The sequence below is a fragment of the Dasypus novemcinctus genome, chromosome 24, assembly GCF_030445035.2.
Source record: "Dasypus novemcinctus isolate mDasNov1 chromosome 24, mDasNov1.1.hap2, whole genome shotgun sequence".
NCBI classification, from domain to species: Eukaryota; Metazoa; Chordata; class Mammalia; order Cingulata; family Dasypodidae; genus Dasypus; species Dasypus novemcinctus.
The window spans coordinates 26033433-26048703 of NC_080696.1; the positions used below are offsets into that span (position 1 = coordinate 26033433).

Here is a 15271-nt window from a genome sequence, read left to right on the forward strand (position 1 = left end):
AATTGATTGAAGGATGAAAAATAAGATTACCATCTCTATCAACATAAAAAAGGCTTTCAACAGGATAGAGCATCCTTTCTTGACAGTATTAAAAAATTAATAGCTATCCTACTAGGTGAGAAATAGTATCTCTTTCTAGGGTTGATTTGCAATTATCATTAACCAATGACCATCTTTTTATGAAATTATTGGTCACTTGTGTATTAAATTTGGCAAAATGCCTGATGTTTAATGTTATCTTATTAATGATGTTTTATATTATACTATTTGTATATTTTTAAAATTTGTTTTACATCCAATTCTAAACATTTTATTCTCTTCTTATCATGTTAATTCAGATGAAGAATTTTATATGAAAAATTAAGCAGCTCTTTTCTCATAATTCAGGAATTTATGCAGATTTGGCTTGAAATCCTGAACAACAGAAATTTTCTTTGAATCATTATTTTTACTGATATTTCCTGTATCCCCAAACTAGGTCCTGATTGCATCAAACTTTACAATTTGTTTGCATCATAGTGCAAGCTCAATAAACATGATGAAAAAAATCTTTCACAATAGTCATGCCATGTCACAGAAGCCAGATGAGAAGAGAGTTTCACTAATTAAGGAAGGAATGTAGTGATGTGGGTTTGAGTGTTTCAGTGATGTTCTTATCATTCATGAATAATTTAAAACAGATTCAGGGTGGTGCCTGACTGCACAGGGTCTGACTGAGGAGAAGATTCTTAGAAATGAGATAAAGTGGACAGTCCTATCTTGCACTAGTTTATAACAGGCTCTGGATTATTTGAAGGATTCTTCTCTCCAGGTCCTTATAGTTTCAGTGAAGAGATGATTATCCCAGGTCTAGGGCACCTGGAACTCTCCAGGTGACTCAATCTGCAATTTCCATCCCCAAGACTGTCATTAGTTTTAGGATGTCTCATGACCATATCTATGAAAATGGGATACAGGCTACAGACCTTCTACTTGAACTGTATTGGTGTGGGGAGTTGTTCAGAGATTGTTTCCTGTCACACTGGAGCTGATATTGGCATATATTTAAAACATCATTATGAGGAAGTAGCTATGGCTCAATCAGTTGGGCTCCCATCTACCATATGGGAGGGTTCGTGTCCTGGGGCCTCCTTGTGAAGGCAGACTTGCCTGCATGCCTCTGAGTACTACCGGTAAGTGTTGTGCAGAGCCAACTCAGCAAGGTGATGCAAGAAAAAGGGAGACAAGTAAAAAAAAAAAAAAACTCAGAAGAGTATGCAGAGAATGGACAGAAAGAGCAGACAACAAGCAAGCCTCAAGGAGGGGTTAAAGAAATAAAAATAAATACAGACACACAGAAATAATGCACAGCAAATGGATACAGAGAGCAGACAGCAGTCAAGCCACAAGGGAGGAGGAGATCATTATAAAAATATGTCTTGAACAATCTTGTAAAAGAAGTAGATGAGACATATATTTATAGAACATTCCACCAGTACCATTTGAATACACATTCTTCCAAAGGGCACATGGGTCATTCTCCAAAATAGACCATGGCTTAGGCCACAGAAACAGTCCCAAACATTTAGAAAGATTTAAATCTTACAACAATTCTACACTAACAAGGAATGATGAAGCTACTAATCAATAACAGAAAGAAAATTGTATAATTCACAAAAATGTGGAAATTAACAATATTTTATTAAATAATGAATGGGTAAAAGAAATACCACAAGGGAAATCGGAAACATTTTAGATTTCAATGAAAAGGAAAATACAACATACCATTCATCATCTATGGGAAGAAGGAAAGGTAGTGTTGATAGAGAAATTTGTACCTGTAAATGCCTACATTATAAAAGAACAAAGAACTCAAATTAATCATTGATAGTTTCCTTTTGGGAAGCTAGTAATGAACTACAAAGTGCTAAGTTTTTAAAAGAAAGGAAATAGTGGAGATATAGGTGAGATAAATGAAATGCAGAAAACAATGGAAGGAATTAATGAAATCAAAAGTTGATTCTTTGAAAAGATCAATAAAATTGACAACCATTTAGCTCATCTGACAAAATAAATAATGGGGAAAAATGCACATATTGAAATCCAAAATGAAAAAGACACCTTATCTAACAGAAAATAAAAGTATAGTGAGTAATAATTATAACAACTTTACACCAATAATTTAAATAATCTGGAGGAAATGAACAAATTCCTGTTACTATATAGCTTACCTAAACTACTTCAACAAATCTATATGAAATAAAGAAACTGAGAACACTTCAAAGGTTGCATTTTCAGATAGGGCAGTTAGATGGGTCATATAATGCTGAATGGTAAACTAAGACGAGAATTTTTAAAAAAGTGAACATGGAGTTTGGCTTAAAAGAAGTTGTTAATGTCCTTGACAAGAGCCCTTTTAGAGGAATGCATGGAAGAAGGTTTTTAGAGTGCAATGAGAAACGAATGGGTATTGGGAAAGAATAACATTCGATTACTAATAATCATTGCAAATGTTTGCCTTGTAAATGAAGAGGCAAATAAGGAAGTAGCTATTAAGTGACACATGGGATGCAGGAAGGTGATTTTTGTTTGTTTTGTGTGTAAGAGAGTGCATGTTGTAAATTGGCGCTGAATAATGTTACCAGTTGGCCTTGGTATACACATTGGGTTTAGGAACAGATGAAGGGTACATTTGTATGAGTATAGATACTATTTTATCCCATGACAAACCTGCATTACATGGATTAATTTATATCCACTTGGTACCACTTGGTGCCATATTTGCCTGTGCAGCCCGAGCCTTCAAGAACAAAAGGTGCGCGGACGGCGGGAGGACGCATGCACCAGAGCAAGAAAGTCATCGCCGAGCCCCCGCCCCCGCCGAGCCCCCGCCCCCGCCGAGCCCCCGCCCTCACCGCGTGTGTCCTGCCCACCGGCCTGCTCCGCGGGCTCCGCACCGAGCCGCCCATGGGGATGTCTTACAAACCCAAGTTAATCACACACATGCGCGCCGCCTCGTTCAACGCGGCTAGAAGTGTCCACTGTCCTTCTACTAAGTCGGCAACACCCTCACAGTACCACCAGCTGCTGAGTGACGAAGCGCAGCAATCCCTTGGTAACACCCAAGGAACTAGGAAGAGCCAGGTGCCCCAAAGCAAATACAGTGAGCTGCTGGTCACCATCGAAGAGTTGGGAGAAAAGATCAGACCAAACTATGCAAGGAGCAAGAGTGCAATGGAGAGATTAAAACTAGGCATCATTCACTCCAGAGGACTGGTTCAGGAGTGCTTGAACCAAACCGAAAGGAATGCCAGATCCTAGCTGCCTTGTGCATTTTGAAGGATTTCCATCCTTTTCCTTTTTTAGCAAATTTTTACTGTCTTTTCTTTAAGAAGGTACATAGATCTCCCAAAATGTTACATTAAAAATATGAGGTTCCCATATACCCTACTCCCTGCCCCTCCACTCCTCCCCAATCAACAACCTCTTTCATCAGTGTGACACATTCATTGCATTTGGTGAATACATTTTGGAGCACTACTGCATTGCATGGATAATAGTTTACATTGTAGTTTACACTCTCCCCCAGCCCATTCAGTGGGTTATGGCAGAATATATAATGTCCTGCATTTGTCCCTGCAATATCATTCAGGACAACTCCAAGTCCCCAAAATGGCCCCATATCACACCTCTTCTTCTTTCTCCCTGCCCTCAGCAACTCCCATGGCCACTGTCTCCACATCAATGATACAATTTCTTCCAATACTAGAGTCACAATAGTTCTATAGTAGAATACAATAAGTCCACTTTAATCCATATTTTATTCCTCTGTCCTGTGGACCCAGGGATGGTGATGTCTACTCCATGTCCAAATTGAGTCAGCCTTATATCCCACATGGCTTATGGATAGGATTCTCCTGCTTGCATTTGTAGACTCTCTTGGTTCTCTGGTGTGGTGATGAACCACACTCACCTCTCTGTTAGCTGACCTGGGTAAATCCAAGGAACTGGAGAGTAGGTGTTGCAACTCTGCTGAGGCTCAGCACCCAGCTGGCACAAAAACAGCCCAGAGATTCCAGTCTCCTGAGCATAAACCAACCCCAGCACCAACCACAGGTTCAGTAAAAGTGACAGAAGAGGCATGTGTAGAAAGGTCACATCTGAGTCCAACTATATTAAACTCAGGAGCACAAATTGAAAAGTAGGGCTCACTGGGAAGGCACTGAACTCCAGAGCCATCTGCCATGACCATTCAATTTCTGTGTCTCGATAGCCCTCAGGAGCACCAGCACCTGAGTTTGTAATCTATTTTGCCTGTCTCTGGAATCCCACTGAGACATGCATGAGCATGACCCCCTGATGACCACCTGACTCATTTTCAAGTCTCTTAGCCATATAAACTCATTTGTCTTTACCATTTCCCCTTTTAAATCAAGGTCTTTTTCTAGTTGCATCACCACCTGGTGATTGGTTGTAATTCCTGTGCACCAGGAAGGCTCATCCCTGGGATAGAATGTGAAGTTACAGTTCCTCTCTTTCTTCAGATGAAACTATTGTTATAAAAAATGTTAATAGATTGTTTTTATTTCTTCCCATTTCTCTCTCTTGGTTTATAGGCTTTGAACCTCCTGAATTCAAGGATGAGAAAATATTTTGCAGTTGATTAGGATTTGTGTTTTAAGTAGTTAGGACGTACTGGGCTTTTGTTTTTCCTCTTTTTTCATAAGCATTGCATTAAAAAGTAATAAGTGGAAGAGTTACCTATCTTACATCAAACTGTAATTTGCTGCCAAGGTACCAGTATCCCACATTAATCTTCTCTTTTGAGTGTACTTATCATATATAAATTGTTCTTTGTTATAAGGTAATATAATTCTAAGGCTTCTGTTTGGACCAAATACTGACAGCACTGCGGCGGCTTGCTCGGTCGGTAGAGGTGGGGTCTGGCTGCGGACGAGGGGTCAGTCCAGCTCTGGACGAGGGGTCGGTCCCACTTGGGACGAGGGGTCGGTCCGGCAGCAGACGAGGGGTCGGTCTCACAGGGGTTGCGCAGTTCGGCTGACGGGGTCGCCCGGTGAAGCCGGCGACGAAGGGGTCGCCCGGAGAAGCAGGCGACGAACTGGGGACAAGGGAGGCCAGGCCCTTTTCGGGGGCTCTCAGGACTGGAGGGCGCACGGCAGAAGAACTACCGCGGAGACAAGGTAAACACGCAAGTCCACTTTATTGAGGGAGAGGAAACAGTTTTATAGGGGCTGGGGAAGGCTGATTGGTCGAAGCCACGCCCTGTTCTGATTGGTTGCCGGCGAAAGGTCAGTGGGCGGTACTGGATGGGGGAGGGGTGGTGGTTAGGGATTGGCTGTCGCTGTTGCTGGGGGAAGGGGCAGGGTTTAGGGATTGGTGGCTGCTGTTGCTGGGGTAGAGGGCAGACTTGAGTTTCCTGCCCACACTTGGCTGTTGCTGCTGTCGGGGGAGGGGAAAAGGGCAGACTGGATTTTTCCGCCCACGCCTGGCTGTTGCTGCTGTTGGGGGAGGGGAAAAGGGCAGACTGGAATTTTCTGCCCTGCGCCTGCGCAGGGAGAAAGAAGAAGAAGGGTGCCGCCCCACAGGCATCGTGTGGCGCCATCCGGGAGGAGGGGCGGCCGCGGAAGCATGGCTGCCAAGAAGGGGAGACCCGAGGGCACTCTGCGCCCATGCCGAGCTCCCTTCAGGGGTGGCGGTGAGTCCGACCAGCCACCCTATTATGGGGGCAGCAGCTTGGCCTGCCGCGGCCGCTCCCCCGCCAGGCCAGCAAACCACACTTCAGCCCGAGGGGTGACCGCACAGCACACTTCATTTGTTAGCTAGTCCCAGTTTGACCTACTGAGTAGATTCTGCTTAATGTTATTATTAAAATCCCACATACATTAAACATCAGCCCCTATTCTAAACCCACATTAAGTTTCCTAGAAATCCATACTCAAAGTTATTGCTGTGACTTTATGTTTCATTTTAGTCCCCTTGAGCATATTATATTGAGTAAAATAAATCAGACACAAAGAGACTTGATTTGATTTTAAATCATTTTATGATTCTCTGATGCTATGAATGTTGAAATTAATATACATCTGCAGATTTTGGAAAAAATCCTAAAGAAAATATGTGCATTCATTTCAAAACATTGCTTTCTGTCCATTTCCAATATACTAACACACTAATTAGAGGCAATATATATTGATACTAATATTTGTATTTGTGTGTTATGTGAGTTGTCTCCATGAGGCTTTTACCATCATTTTATCATTGTATACTTTGACTACAGCAAAACTGCAGCATTCTGGCAAATGTGGACAACATTCCAATATTCACAGAATTTTTCCTCATAGATATTTCAACCTCCTGGGAACCGCAAGTCATGCAAGGTCTGATCTTCTTAGGAATTTATCTGGGAGGTGTAACTGGAAATTTTCTAATTATTACTGTAATTTTAACAGACTCATGTCTTCACACTCCAATGTATTTCTTTTTGGACAATTTATCCCTGAAAAATCTTTGTTGCACTTCAGTAGTTGTTCCCAAATTGATTGTGAATTATCTGACAAGATGTGGACTTCTCTTCTAAGATGTGTTCACATTTCCCTGTTTATCTTCTTTGCAAGCTCAGAGTTGGCCCTCCTTGTGGTGATGTCCTATGATAACTATGGAACCATTTGCCACTCTCTGCACTATGGGCTCACCATCACTGTGTTTAGAAATAGGACAGCATGACCTTGCAGGAGACTATCTAATGGACCTCTTCTGCCTCTGGCTTTTTAAAATCTACCTACAAGAGCATGACCTTGCAAGAGACTATCTAATGAACCACTCCTGCTTTCTGCTTCTGTAACTCCCTTGCAAAACCTGACCTTGCAAGAAACTAATTGACCACTCTTGCTTTCTGCTTCTGTAACACCACTTGCATATTATAGTAGAATATTTACCCACCAGCCCAGCAACACATTAGCCAATAAGTGAGGCTGTGCTAACTCTACATAAACCCTATATAAACCTGTAAAAACTCTAAGATGGGGTTGAGAATTCAGAGATTGATTCTCCTCTGGGCCTGCACATAATAAAATTACTCCTCCCCCTCTCCAAGTGCCTTTTGGGTTTCTCTGCCACTCAGGTCATCTGGGTTTGCAACATTTGGTTTCCTGACTGGGAAACACAACTTAGTAAGCCCTTTGAGTCTCCAGTTTGGGATTGGTAGGCATGGCTGGCAGAGATCTCTACAAGAACCAGGTGGTGCCACCTGTCCCCTTGATGGGGCCTCCTTCAGGGAAAGGATCTCTGTGCACCATGTCCTCCAACCCAGCCTGACTCAGTGGAGAGGTGGATTGAACAACATAAGAAGATTCCAGAAAGGTAAGATCCCAGGGTTCTGAGTCCCAGTCAGGCCCATTTCTGGAAGGAAAGGGAGACCGATCACCTCCCAAAATCCCAAGATTCAAGATTTGAGGATAGGATAGTCCTTTGGGTGGAACTGTGTAACCTGAATGATTAAGCGAATGAATGGGGATTGCAGAGGCTTGTCTCTGCTGATCCAGTTTGTGGCTTCACAGCCTGTGCTATGGAGTCTGAGTGGACCTCAATCTGCACTCTGCATCTATGTCATATGGCATAATGGCTAATCCAAACTCTACATGGAGCCTAAGTTCTCATGAGCCTAAGTTCTCATGAATGACATGTACAGGCAGGCATCTGAGTGGCCTTGTGAGAGGCACCCCTCATTTGTTTGTCCTGTGACACTGATTCAGGAATGGGATCATCACAATCCAAACTCACAGTCTTAGATTGTAAGCTAAAAAAACTTCAAGAAGGGCTTTTCTTGTGATTATGGTGCCCATATGTCCCCTGGAACTCTCTAGATCTTGTGTGAGTTGGAGTGACCCATGTTTGGTGTTGACTGGCCCTCAAAAGGGACCTTAGATGTAACCAAGGTTCACACAGTTTGGCATGTAGTCACTAGGACCGCCAGCCACCCTGATCAGTTTCCCTATGTAAATTCCTGGTTAGAAATCATGCAAACCCTGCCCCCTTGGGTTCTATTCTGTGCCAGAAGGAAGGGTCAGAGTAGGGTCCTAGTAGCTCAAACAGCCAGACCTCAAAAACCTATTATTCTACAAGGACATCCAGAGGAAGACCATTAACCCTACCATATGTTCCAGTCGTTCCAAACATCTCCCTGCCCTAGAGCTTCCACAAGAAGTTCTCCCAGAGTCTTCTCCACCTTAGTCTCCCTGGGCCCATCAGATTCCTGAGGGGGATTCTGAGACCCCTTTGGTAAGAGGATTTCAGTCATCATAGTCTGCACTTCAGATGCCCCTATGTGAAACACAGAGTCCAGCCCATATCGGTGCAGATGGGATGGTCCGATGGGAGGCCAATCCTGTTTTATCAGCCCTTCACAACTACAGATCTCTTAAACTGGAAGCACCACACCCTTCATATGCAGTAAAGCCTCAGGCTCTTATTGATCTCATGGAGTCCATTTTCCAAATCCCCTGCCCCACTTAGGATAATTGCCACCAACTCCTCCTGATCCTGTTCAACACAGAAGATGCTGCATCCTCACAAAGACCAGAAAGTGGTTGTGAGAACAGGCCCTTGCAGGTGTCTTGGAGCAAGAGGAATGGGTCCAAGAGGTAGCACTGGATGCCCAACTGGCCTGGGACTTTAACACAGGTCAGGGACAGGTTGCTTTCTAGCAGTATCAAGAAGCTCTCTTCAGAGGGGTATGGGAAGGAGTGAGGTGGTCCATAAACATGTCCAAAATGACCTCTGTCACTCAAAAGCCTGAAGAATCTCCCGGAGATTTCTTTGAGTGACTTTGTGAGGTCTTCAAGATTTATGCTCCCTTTAAGTCAGAGAACTTGGAAAGCCAGGGGATGGTCAACACACCTTTCATCACCCAGGCTGCACCAGACATCAGATGAAAACTTCAGAAGGTAGACAAGTTCATAGAATGAACATGTCCCAAGTCCTTGAAGTCACAAAGTATTCATCAATTGGGACAAAACTGCTGAAAGGGAAGCAAAAAAGTGAATGAAACAGCAAGTCTTCCTGTTAGCAGCAGCCTTAGAGAATTCAGACTCAACCAATCTAGGAGGGCCACCCTGAAAAAGGGGGAATACCTACAAGAGAGTGTCCCAGGTGAGATATCAATGTGCCTGCTGTGAAGAAACTGGACACTGGAAGAAAGAATGCCCACGAAAAGGCTAGACTAACAAGGGAAATGCTCCCAGAGGACAGTAACAGCCCAAACCCCAAGACTACCTGATTGGGCTAGTGGGACTCAACTCTGAATAGGGGCGACTGGGTTCACTAGAACTCAGCCCCCATGAGCCCATGTCCAAAGTAAACATTGGGGGCCAACCAATGACTTTCATGGTAGATACTGGAGCCAAATATTCAGTAGTAACCACACTAGTTGCTCCCTTTAGTGATAAAACAGCCAGCATCATGGAGACAGCTGGGAATCTGTCCAGCCAGGGGCTTTTCTGCCAATCCAGAACCTGCTAGTTGGGTGACCATGAAGTAACCCACAAATTTCTGTATCTACCTGAATGTCCAGTTCCCCTGCTGGGCAGGGACATTTTAACTAAACTGGGAGCCCAGATCACCCTTAGACCTGAGGGGTCAACATGTTTAAGCCTTGGGACCAGCCTTACCCTCCTTGTCACTGTTCTCCAGAATGAGGAATAGAGACTGCAGGAAGAGAAAACTTCAAGTCAAAATCTGTAGAGGCTATTAGAACTGTACCCTGATGTCTATGCTGAAAAATTTCACTAGGAATGGCCCAGATCTATGCCCCTCTCATGAAATACCTACAACCTGGGGCCACCCCGGTTCGACAAAAGCAATACCCGATCCCCCATGAGGTGCAATCGGGCATGGTCAAACACATAAACTGCCTAAGAAAAGAAGAGGTCTCAGGCGAATGCCAGTCACCTTGAAACACTCCGCTGCTGCCAGTAAAGAAGCCTGATGGGGCAGGATGTCAACTCGTCCAAGACTTGTGGGTCATCAACAATGCCACCATCACCCTGCACCACCCGGTAACTCATACACCTTAAAAGGGTAATTATTGCCTGGGACCACCTGGTTTACCTGTCTGGACTTAAAGGATGCCTTTTTCTGCCTGTGGGTGGCTCCCCAGAGCCAGTCTCTATTTGCCTTTGAATGGGAGAATCCCAGGACTCAACAAAAGACTCCATTAACTTGGACTCCTCTCCCCCAAGGCTCCAAAAACTCTCCCGTCTACTTCTGAGAGGTCCTGGCAGCAGACCTAGCTTCCTACCCATGGGAAGATTTACAATGTATTCTCCTTCAGTACATAGATGACCTCCTGCTGGCTAGTAAGACAGAATAAAATTGTGGGGAGGGAACTCAGGCCTTCTACAGCTTCTAATGCGAACTGACTATAAAAAGCCCTGGAAAAAGGCACGGATTTGCCAGCAACAAGTTAGGTATCCAGGGTTCATCATCTCAAAAGGACACTGAACACTCAGACCAGAATGGAAAAAAGTAATTTGCACTATCCCAATGCCTACCACTAAAAGAAAGCTCTGAGAATTTCTGGGAGTGGCAGGATTCTGTTGCATCTGGATCCCCGGTTTTGTAGCTATGGCTAAATCCCTTTATGAAGTCCTCACAGGCCTGGAGAAAGAACCTCTCATCTGGAGTATAATCCAACAGAATGCCTTCAAAGAAATTAAAAAACCAGTTTAGCCAGATTCCTGCCCTGGGACTTCCGGATGTAGCATGGGACTTTAACCTGTTTGTGTGTGAGAAAAACAAGGTGGCCCTAAAGTCCTCACAGAGTTAGCCCCTGGCAGAGACTTATTGCCTATCACAACAGTTACATCCTGTAGCCACTGGGTGGCCTCCCTGCCTGAGGACTTTAGCAGCAACAGTAGCACTTGTCAAAGAACCCAACAAGCTCACTCTTGGGCAAGCCATTCATGTCGTGGTATGGCACGCTGTCACCACTTTAATGAACTTACACAGTCGTTATTGGCTATCCAATCCCAGGTTTACTCATTACCAAGGTCTGCTTTGTGAAAACCCCAGAATAATAGAAACTGTGTGCACGCTGAATCCTGCCACTTTCCTGTCTACTGAAAGAGGAACGCCTGAACACGACTGTGCAGAAATAACAGAAGAGTTATGTGCCAGTTGTCCTGACCTACAGAACAGGCCACTTCCTTGCCCAGATCAAACTCTATTCACAGACAGCAGCAGTTTTACCAGAGATGGAGAGTGGTTTGCTGGATGTGCAGTCACCATGGCTGAAAAAGTAGTGGAAGCAGCTCCCCTACCTAAAGTGTGGTCTGCACAGTCAACAGAACTCTGGGTACTCATTCGAGCCCTACAACTGGCCACCAGGCAAATGGTAAACATTTACATTGATTCTAAATATGCATTCACTACTGTACTTATCCATGGAACAATTTATAAGGAGAGGGGACTCCTAACTCCAGGGCAAAAAGAAAAAAAAAAATAAAGAGGAAATCATTCAACTACTGGAGGCAGTCTGGAAACCAAGCAGGGTCACCATCAACCACTGTCAGGGACATCAGAAGGGAACAGATGCAGTTACTAAAGGGAAATATACTATCCAATGAAGTGGCTCGACAGGCAGCCAAGAGAGCCCTCAAGCTGCAAACCCTGCTGCCAATCCCTCACTTGTACCTTTTAGGGCAACACATTGGAAAACTAAACTATATCTGGGAGGAACAGGAGTGGGCAGAGAAGGAGGTCACCAGACCTCAGGAGGAGACTGGCTACTCCTGGATGGCTGAATCTTCATCCCAAAGGGGGCCACCTACACCCTTATTCAGCAATACCACCAGCTCATCCACCTGAGAAAGACTACTTTAGGAGTCCTGCTCAGGAAATATTACTACATTGCCTGGATGGCCTTACTCTGCAGCACCGTTAGCAGCTGATGCCAGACCTGTGCTATAAACAATCCCTCCCAAGGGCCCCAGGCCCTGTCCAGCATCCAACACACAGGAACTGCCCCTTTTGAACACTTAACAATGAACTTTCCAGAAATAAAACCAAGTCGAGGGTGTAAATACTAGTAATAATGTGTACCTTCTCGGGCAGGGTCAAAGCCTTTCCCACTCACACTGAGAAAGAAAGAGTAGTAACTAAAGCACTGCTCTGAGAAATAATTCCCCAACATGGTATACCCATATCCATAGGTAGTGACAATGGTCTGGCTTTCGTAGCAGCCATCATCCAAGAACTAGCAAAAATGTTAGGAATAAAGTCAAAGCTCCACACAGCATATAGTCCCCAGAGCTCAGAGACTGTGGAATGTGTTAATCAAACCCTCAAAACCACCCTAGCCTAGTTCTGTCAAGAAACTGGCCTCCTGTAGGTGGAGCTGCTCCCATTAGCCTTCCTTAGAGTCAGCTGCTCCCCAGAACCGTCGGGCTATTCACCTTTTGAAATCCTGTTTGGGTGACCACCTCCACCCCCACCCCCATCCCCAGTTATTCGGACCTGCAGGGAAATCTTGGACTCCTAGGAGAAACTAACCAAAGTTCTACCCTCCAGCAATTGGGGAAAACCCTAGCCCAAATATACAAAACTGTCCTGTCTCAGGATCCTATCCCATTATGCCATCTCCACACATACCTGGAGATCTAGTTTGGGTAAAAGAAAAGACTGGGAAAAGGAGCTTCTCCAGCCCACCTGGATGGGCCCACATAGTGTTATCTTTGTAACTCCCACTGCTCTCCAAGTTTCAGGTATAGCCCCTTGAGTTCATTATATCAGAGTTAAAAGAGCACACTCCAGTGAAAAAGAAAAGAAGACTGAATAATCCGTCCTGTGCCTGACTGTCCCTTGAAAATCCGAATTGCCTGGAGTCACTGAGAATCACCATCACCTGACTAGATGGTCTCCTGCTCCCTGTGGTTGAGTCTTCAGCATCAAACTCCAACATCAAAACTCCAACAACTACCCCCTCTCCACTACTCTGTCCTTTGCCATGACTTTTCTCTTTTACCCTTTGGTGGATGGGGACTCAATGCCCTAATGACGTGAACCAGTCAAAAGCCCTAATCATAATTTAATCATGCCAGGTATGGACCAGATTATACACATAATCAATATCTATTTTTGGAATTCATAATCATATCAAACTTCTACAGCATCCCAAAATGCCTTCATGATCACTGCCCACACACACACTGACTAAATGGGTAGGAACAATGGAAGGAGAGGTAGAGTAGGACCGGGCACCAGGGAGGTGGCAAGGAGACAGAAAGGGATCAAACCAGCTCTGCCATGTGGCAGGGGCATCTTTCTCTGTCAACATATCTATAGCACAAAGCATGGGAAGGGGAAATGCCAGACTGATGGGCACTGGGATCTCACAGGTTCTGAGTATTTTGCCTGGGGAAGGCCATCCCCAGGAGAAGCAGGACAGGAAAGAGCTGAGGTCCTGCCTCCACTGATCTGAACACATGGAATTAAGATGAACTCCCAGTGTGGAGGTAGTCTACTGGAGAGAAGACCTCAGTTTTTCCCTCTATAAATTGGGGTGCTTAGAGTAAGTAGCCCTAAGTTTTCCATAGACTAGAAGAATTCTTTAGCCTTGGTTGTCCATTCATGACTATGATACTCCACGCTGCTGAAAATATATTCTACACCCTAAGGGTCTTTCTGAACAGAGAAAGACTTGGAGGACTAGGGAACTGAGGACTTGCAGTGGGGTAGAGCATGGCAGAGCACAGGAACATCTATAGTGGGCAGGGACAGGTCAGACCTTGTGGGAGTCTTGGCTCTGATACTAAATGGAATGGGAAATCTTTAGAGGTTTTTTTAATTAGCATTTTTATTGTATTTTTTGAAGATACATAGATCACCAAAAAAGTTACATTAAAAAAAATAAGAGGTTCCCACATACCCCACCCCCCACCCCATCCAATCCTCCCACATCCATTGCATTTGGTGAATACATCTTGAAGCACTGCTGCACTGCATGGATTATAGTTCACATTGCATGGATTATAGTTCACATTGTAGTTTAACTCTCCCCCAGTACATTCAGTGGGTTATGGCAGGATATATAATGTCTGGCATCTGTTCCTGCAATATCATTTAGCACAACTACAAGTCCTGAAAATGCCTCCACATCACATCTCTTCTTCCCCCTCCCTGCCCTCAGCAACTACCGTGGCCACTTTCTCCACATCAGTGCTACAGTTTCTTCTATTGCTAGTAACAGTATTTCTATAGTAAAATACCAGTAAGTCAACTCTAATCCATATTTTATTCCTCCATCTTGTGGACCCTGGGAAGGTGATTTCCACTCCACCTCTATATCAAGAGGAGACTTAGATTCCACATGGTTGATGGATGTGATTCTCCTGCTTGGAGTTGTAGGCACTCTCGGTTCCCTGTTGTGGTGGTTGATCATCCTCACTGCCGTTAGCTGACCTGGTAAGTCCAATGACCCAGAGAGTAGGAGGTGCAACTCTGTTGAGGCTCAGGGCCCAGCTGGCACATGGCCAGTCCAGAGATTCAAGTCTCCTTGAATACACCAACCCCAGTGCCAAACACAGTTTCAGTAAAAGTGACAGGAGAGGCATGTGTGGAAAGGTCACATCTAAGTCCAACATTTTTGGAGGGATTTAAACCTGAAGGTGACAAAGTCTGCTTTTCACAGAATTTCAAGTTCCTCCTGGTGTGGACTGGGAAATGAAAACAAGGTGGCCATGATTTCCTCAAGATCACATTGCCAGAACTCAGCCCTGTTTCAAGTTGTTTCTTGCTGTTTCCCACTCCACCTTGTAATTCTCCCTTCTCTTCATTTGTGCATTGGCCAGATGTGAGACCAGGCCTCAAGTTTACCATGAATTTTCTCCCATCCACCTGATGCTATTCTTGGGAAGTATAAGTTAGATTTGGTCCCTTGAGTAGAAGGGGAAACTTGGCAGACTCTGAGAGACACATAGACATGTCCAGAGTCACAGAACTGGTAGGAGGAAGAAGGTTCTGAAACAACTTCAGTTTCCTCAGATGGTTCATGATGCCCCAGGCCTCAGTGGGGCAGTCTGGAGGCCTGTGCTTGGAAAATTGTGTACAGATGGGAAATGTCATGAGATAGGAGTGTAGACTGTCAGCAGCCCAGAGGAGACATGGAGGAGTTGTTATCCAAGGAGGAGTCACAGGAAGTGATGCAGGACGTTACCTCACTTCCCTGGAGTTAGAACAATACAACAGAAGTTTGAACCCTGGTAACCAGGCACCCACG

At 44.6% G+C, this 15271-nt stretch overlaps 1 pseudogene; it reads left to right on the top strand.

The window, feature by feature from the left end:
- Positions 1–2817: 2817 nt before the first annotated feature.
- On the top strand, positions 2818–3300 carry LOC101411339 (cyclin-dependent kinase 2-associated protein 1 pseudogene; annotated as a pseudogene).
- The last annotated feature ends 11971 nt before the right edge of the window (positions 3301–15271 follow it).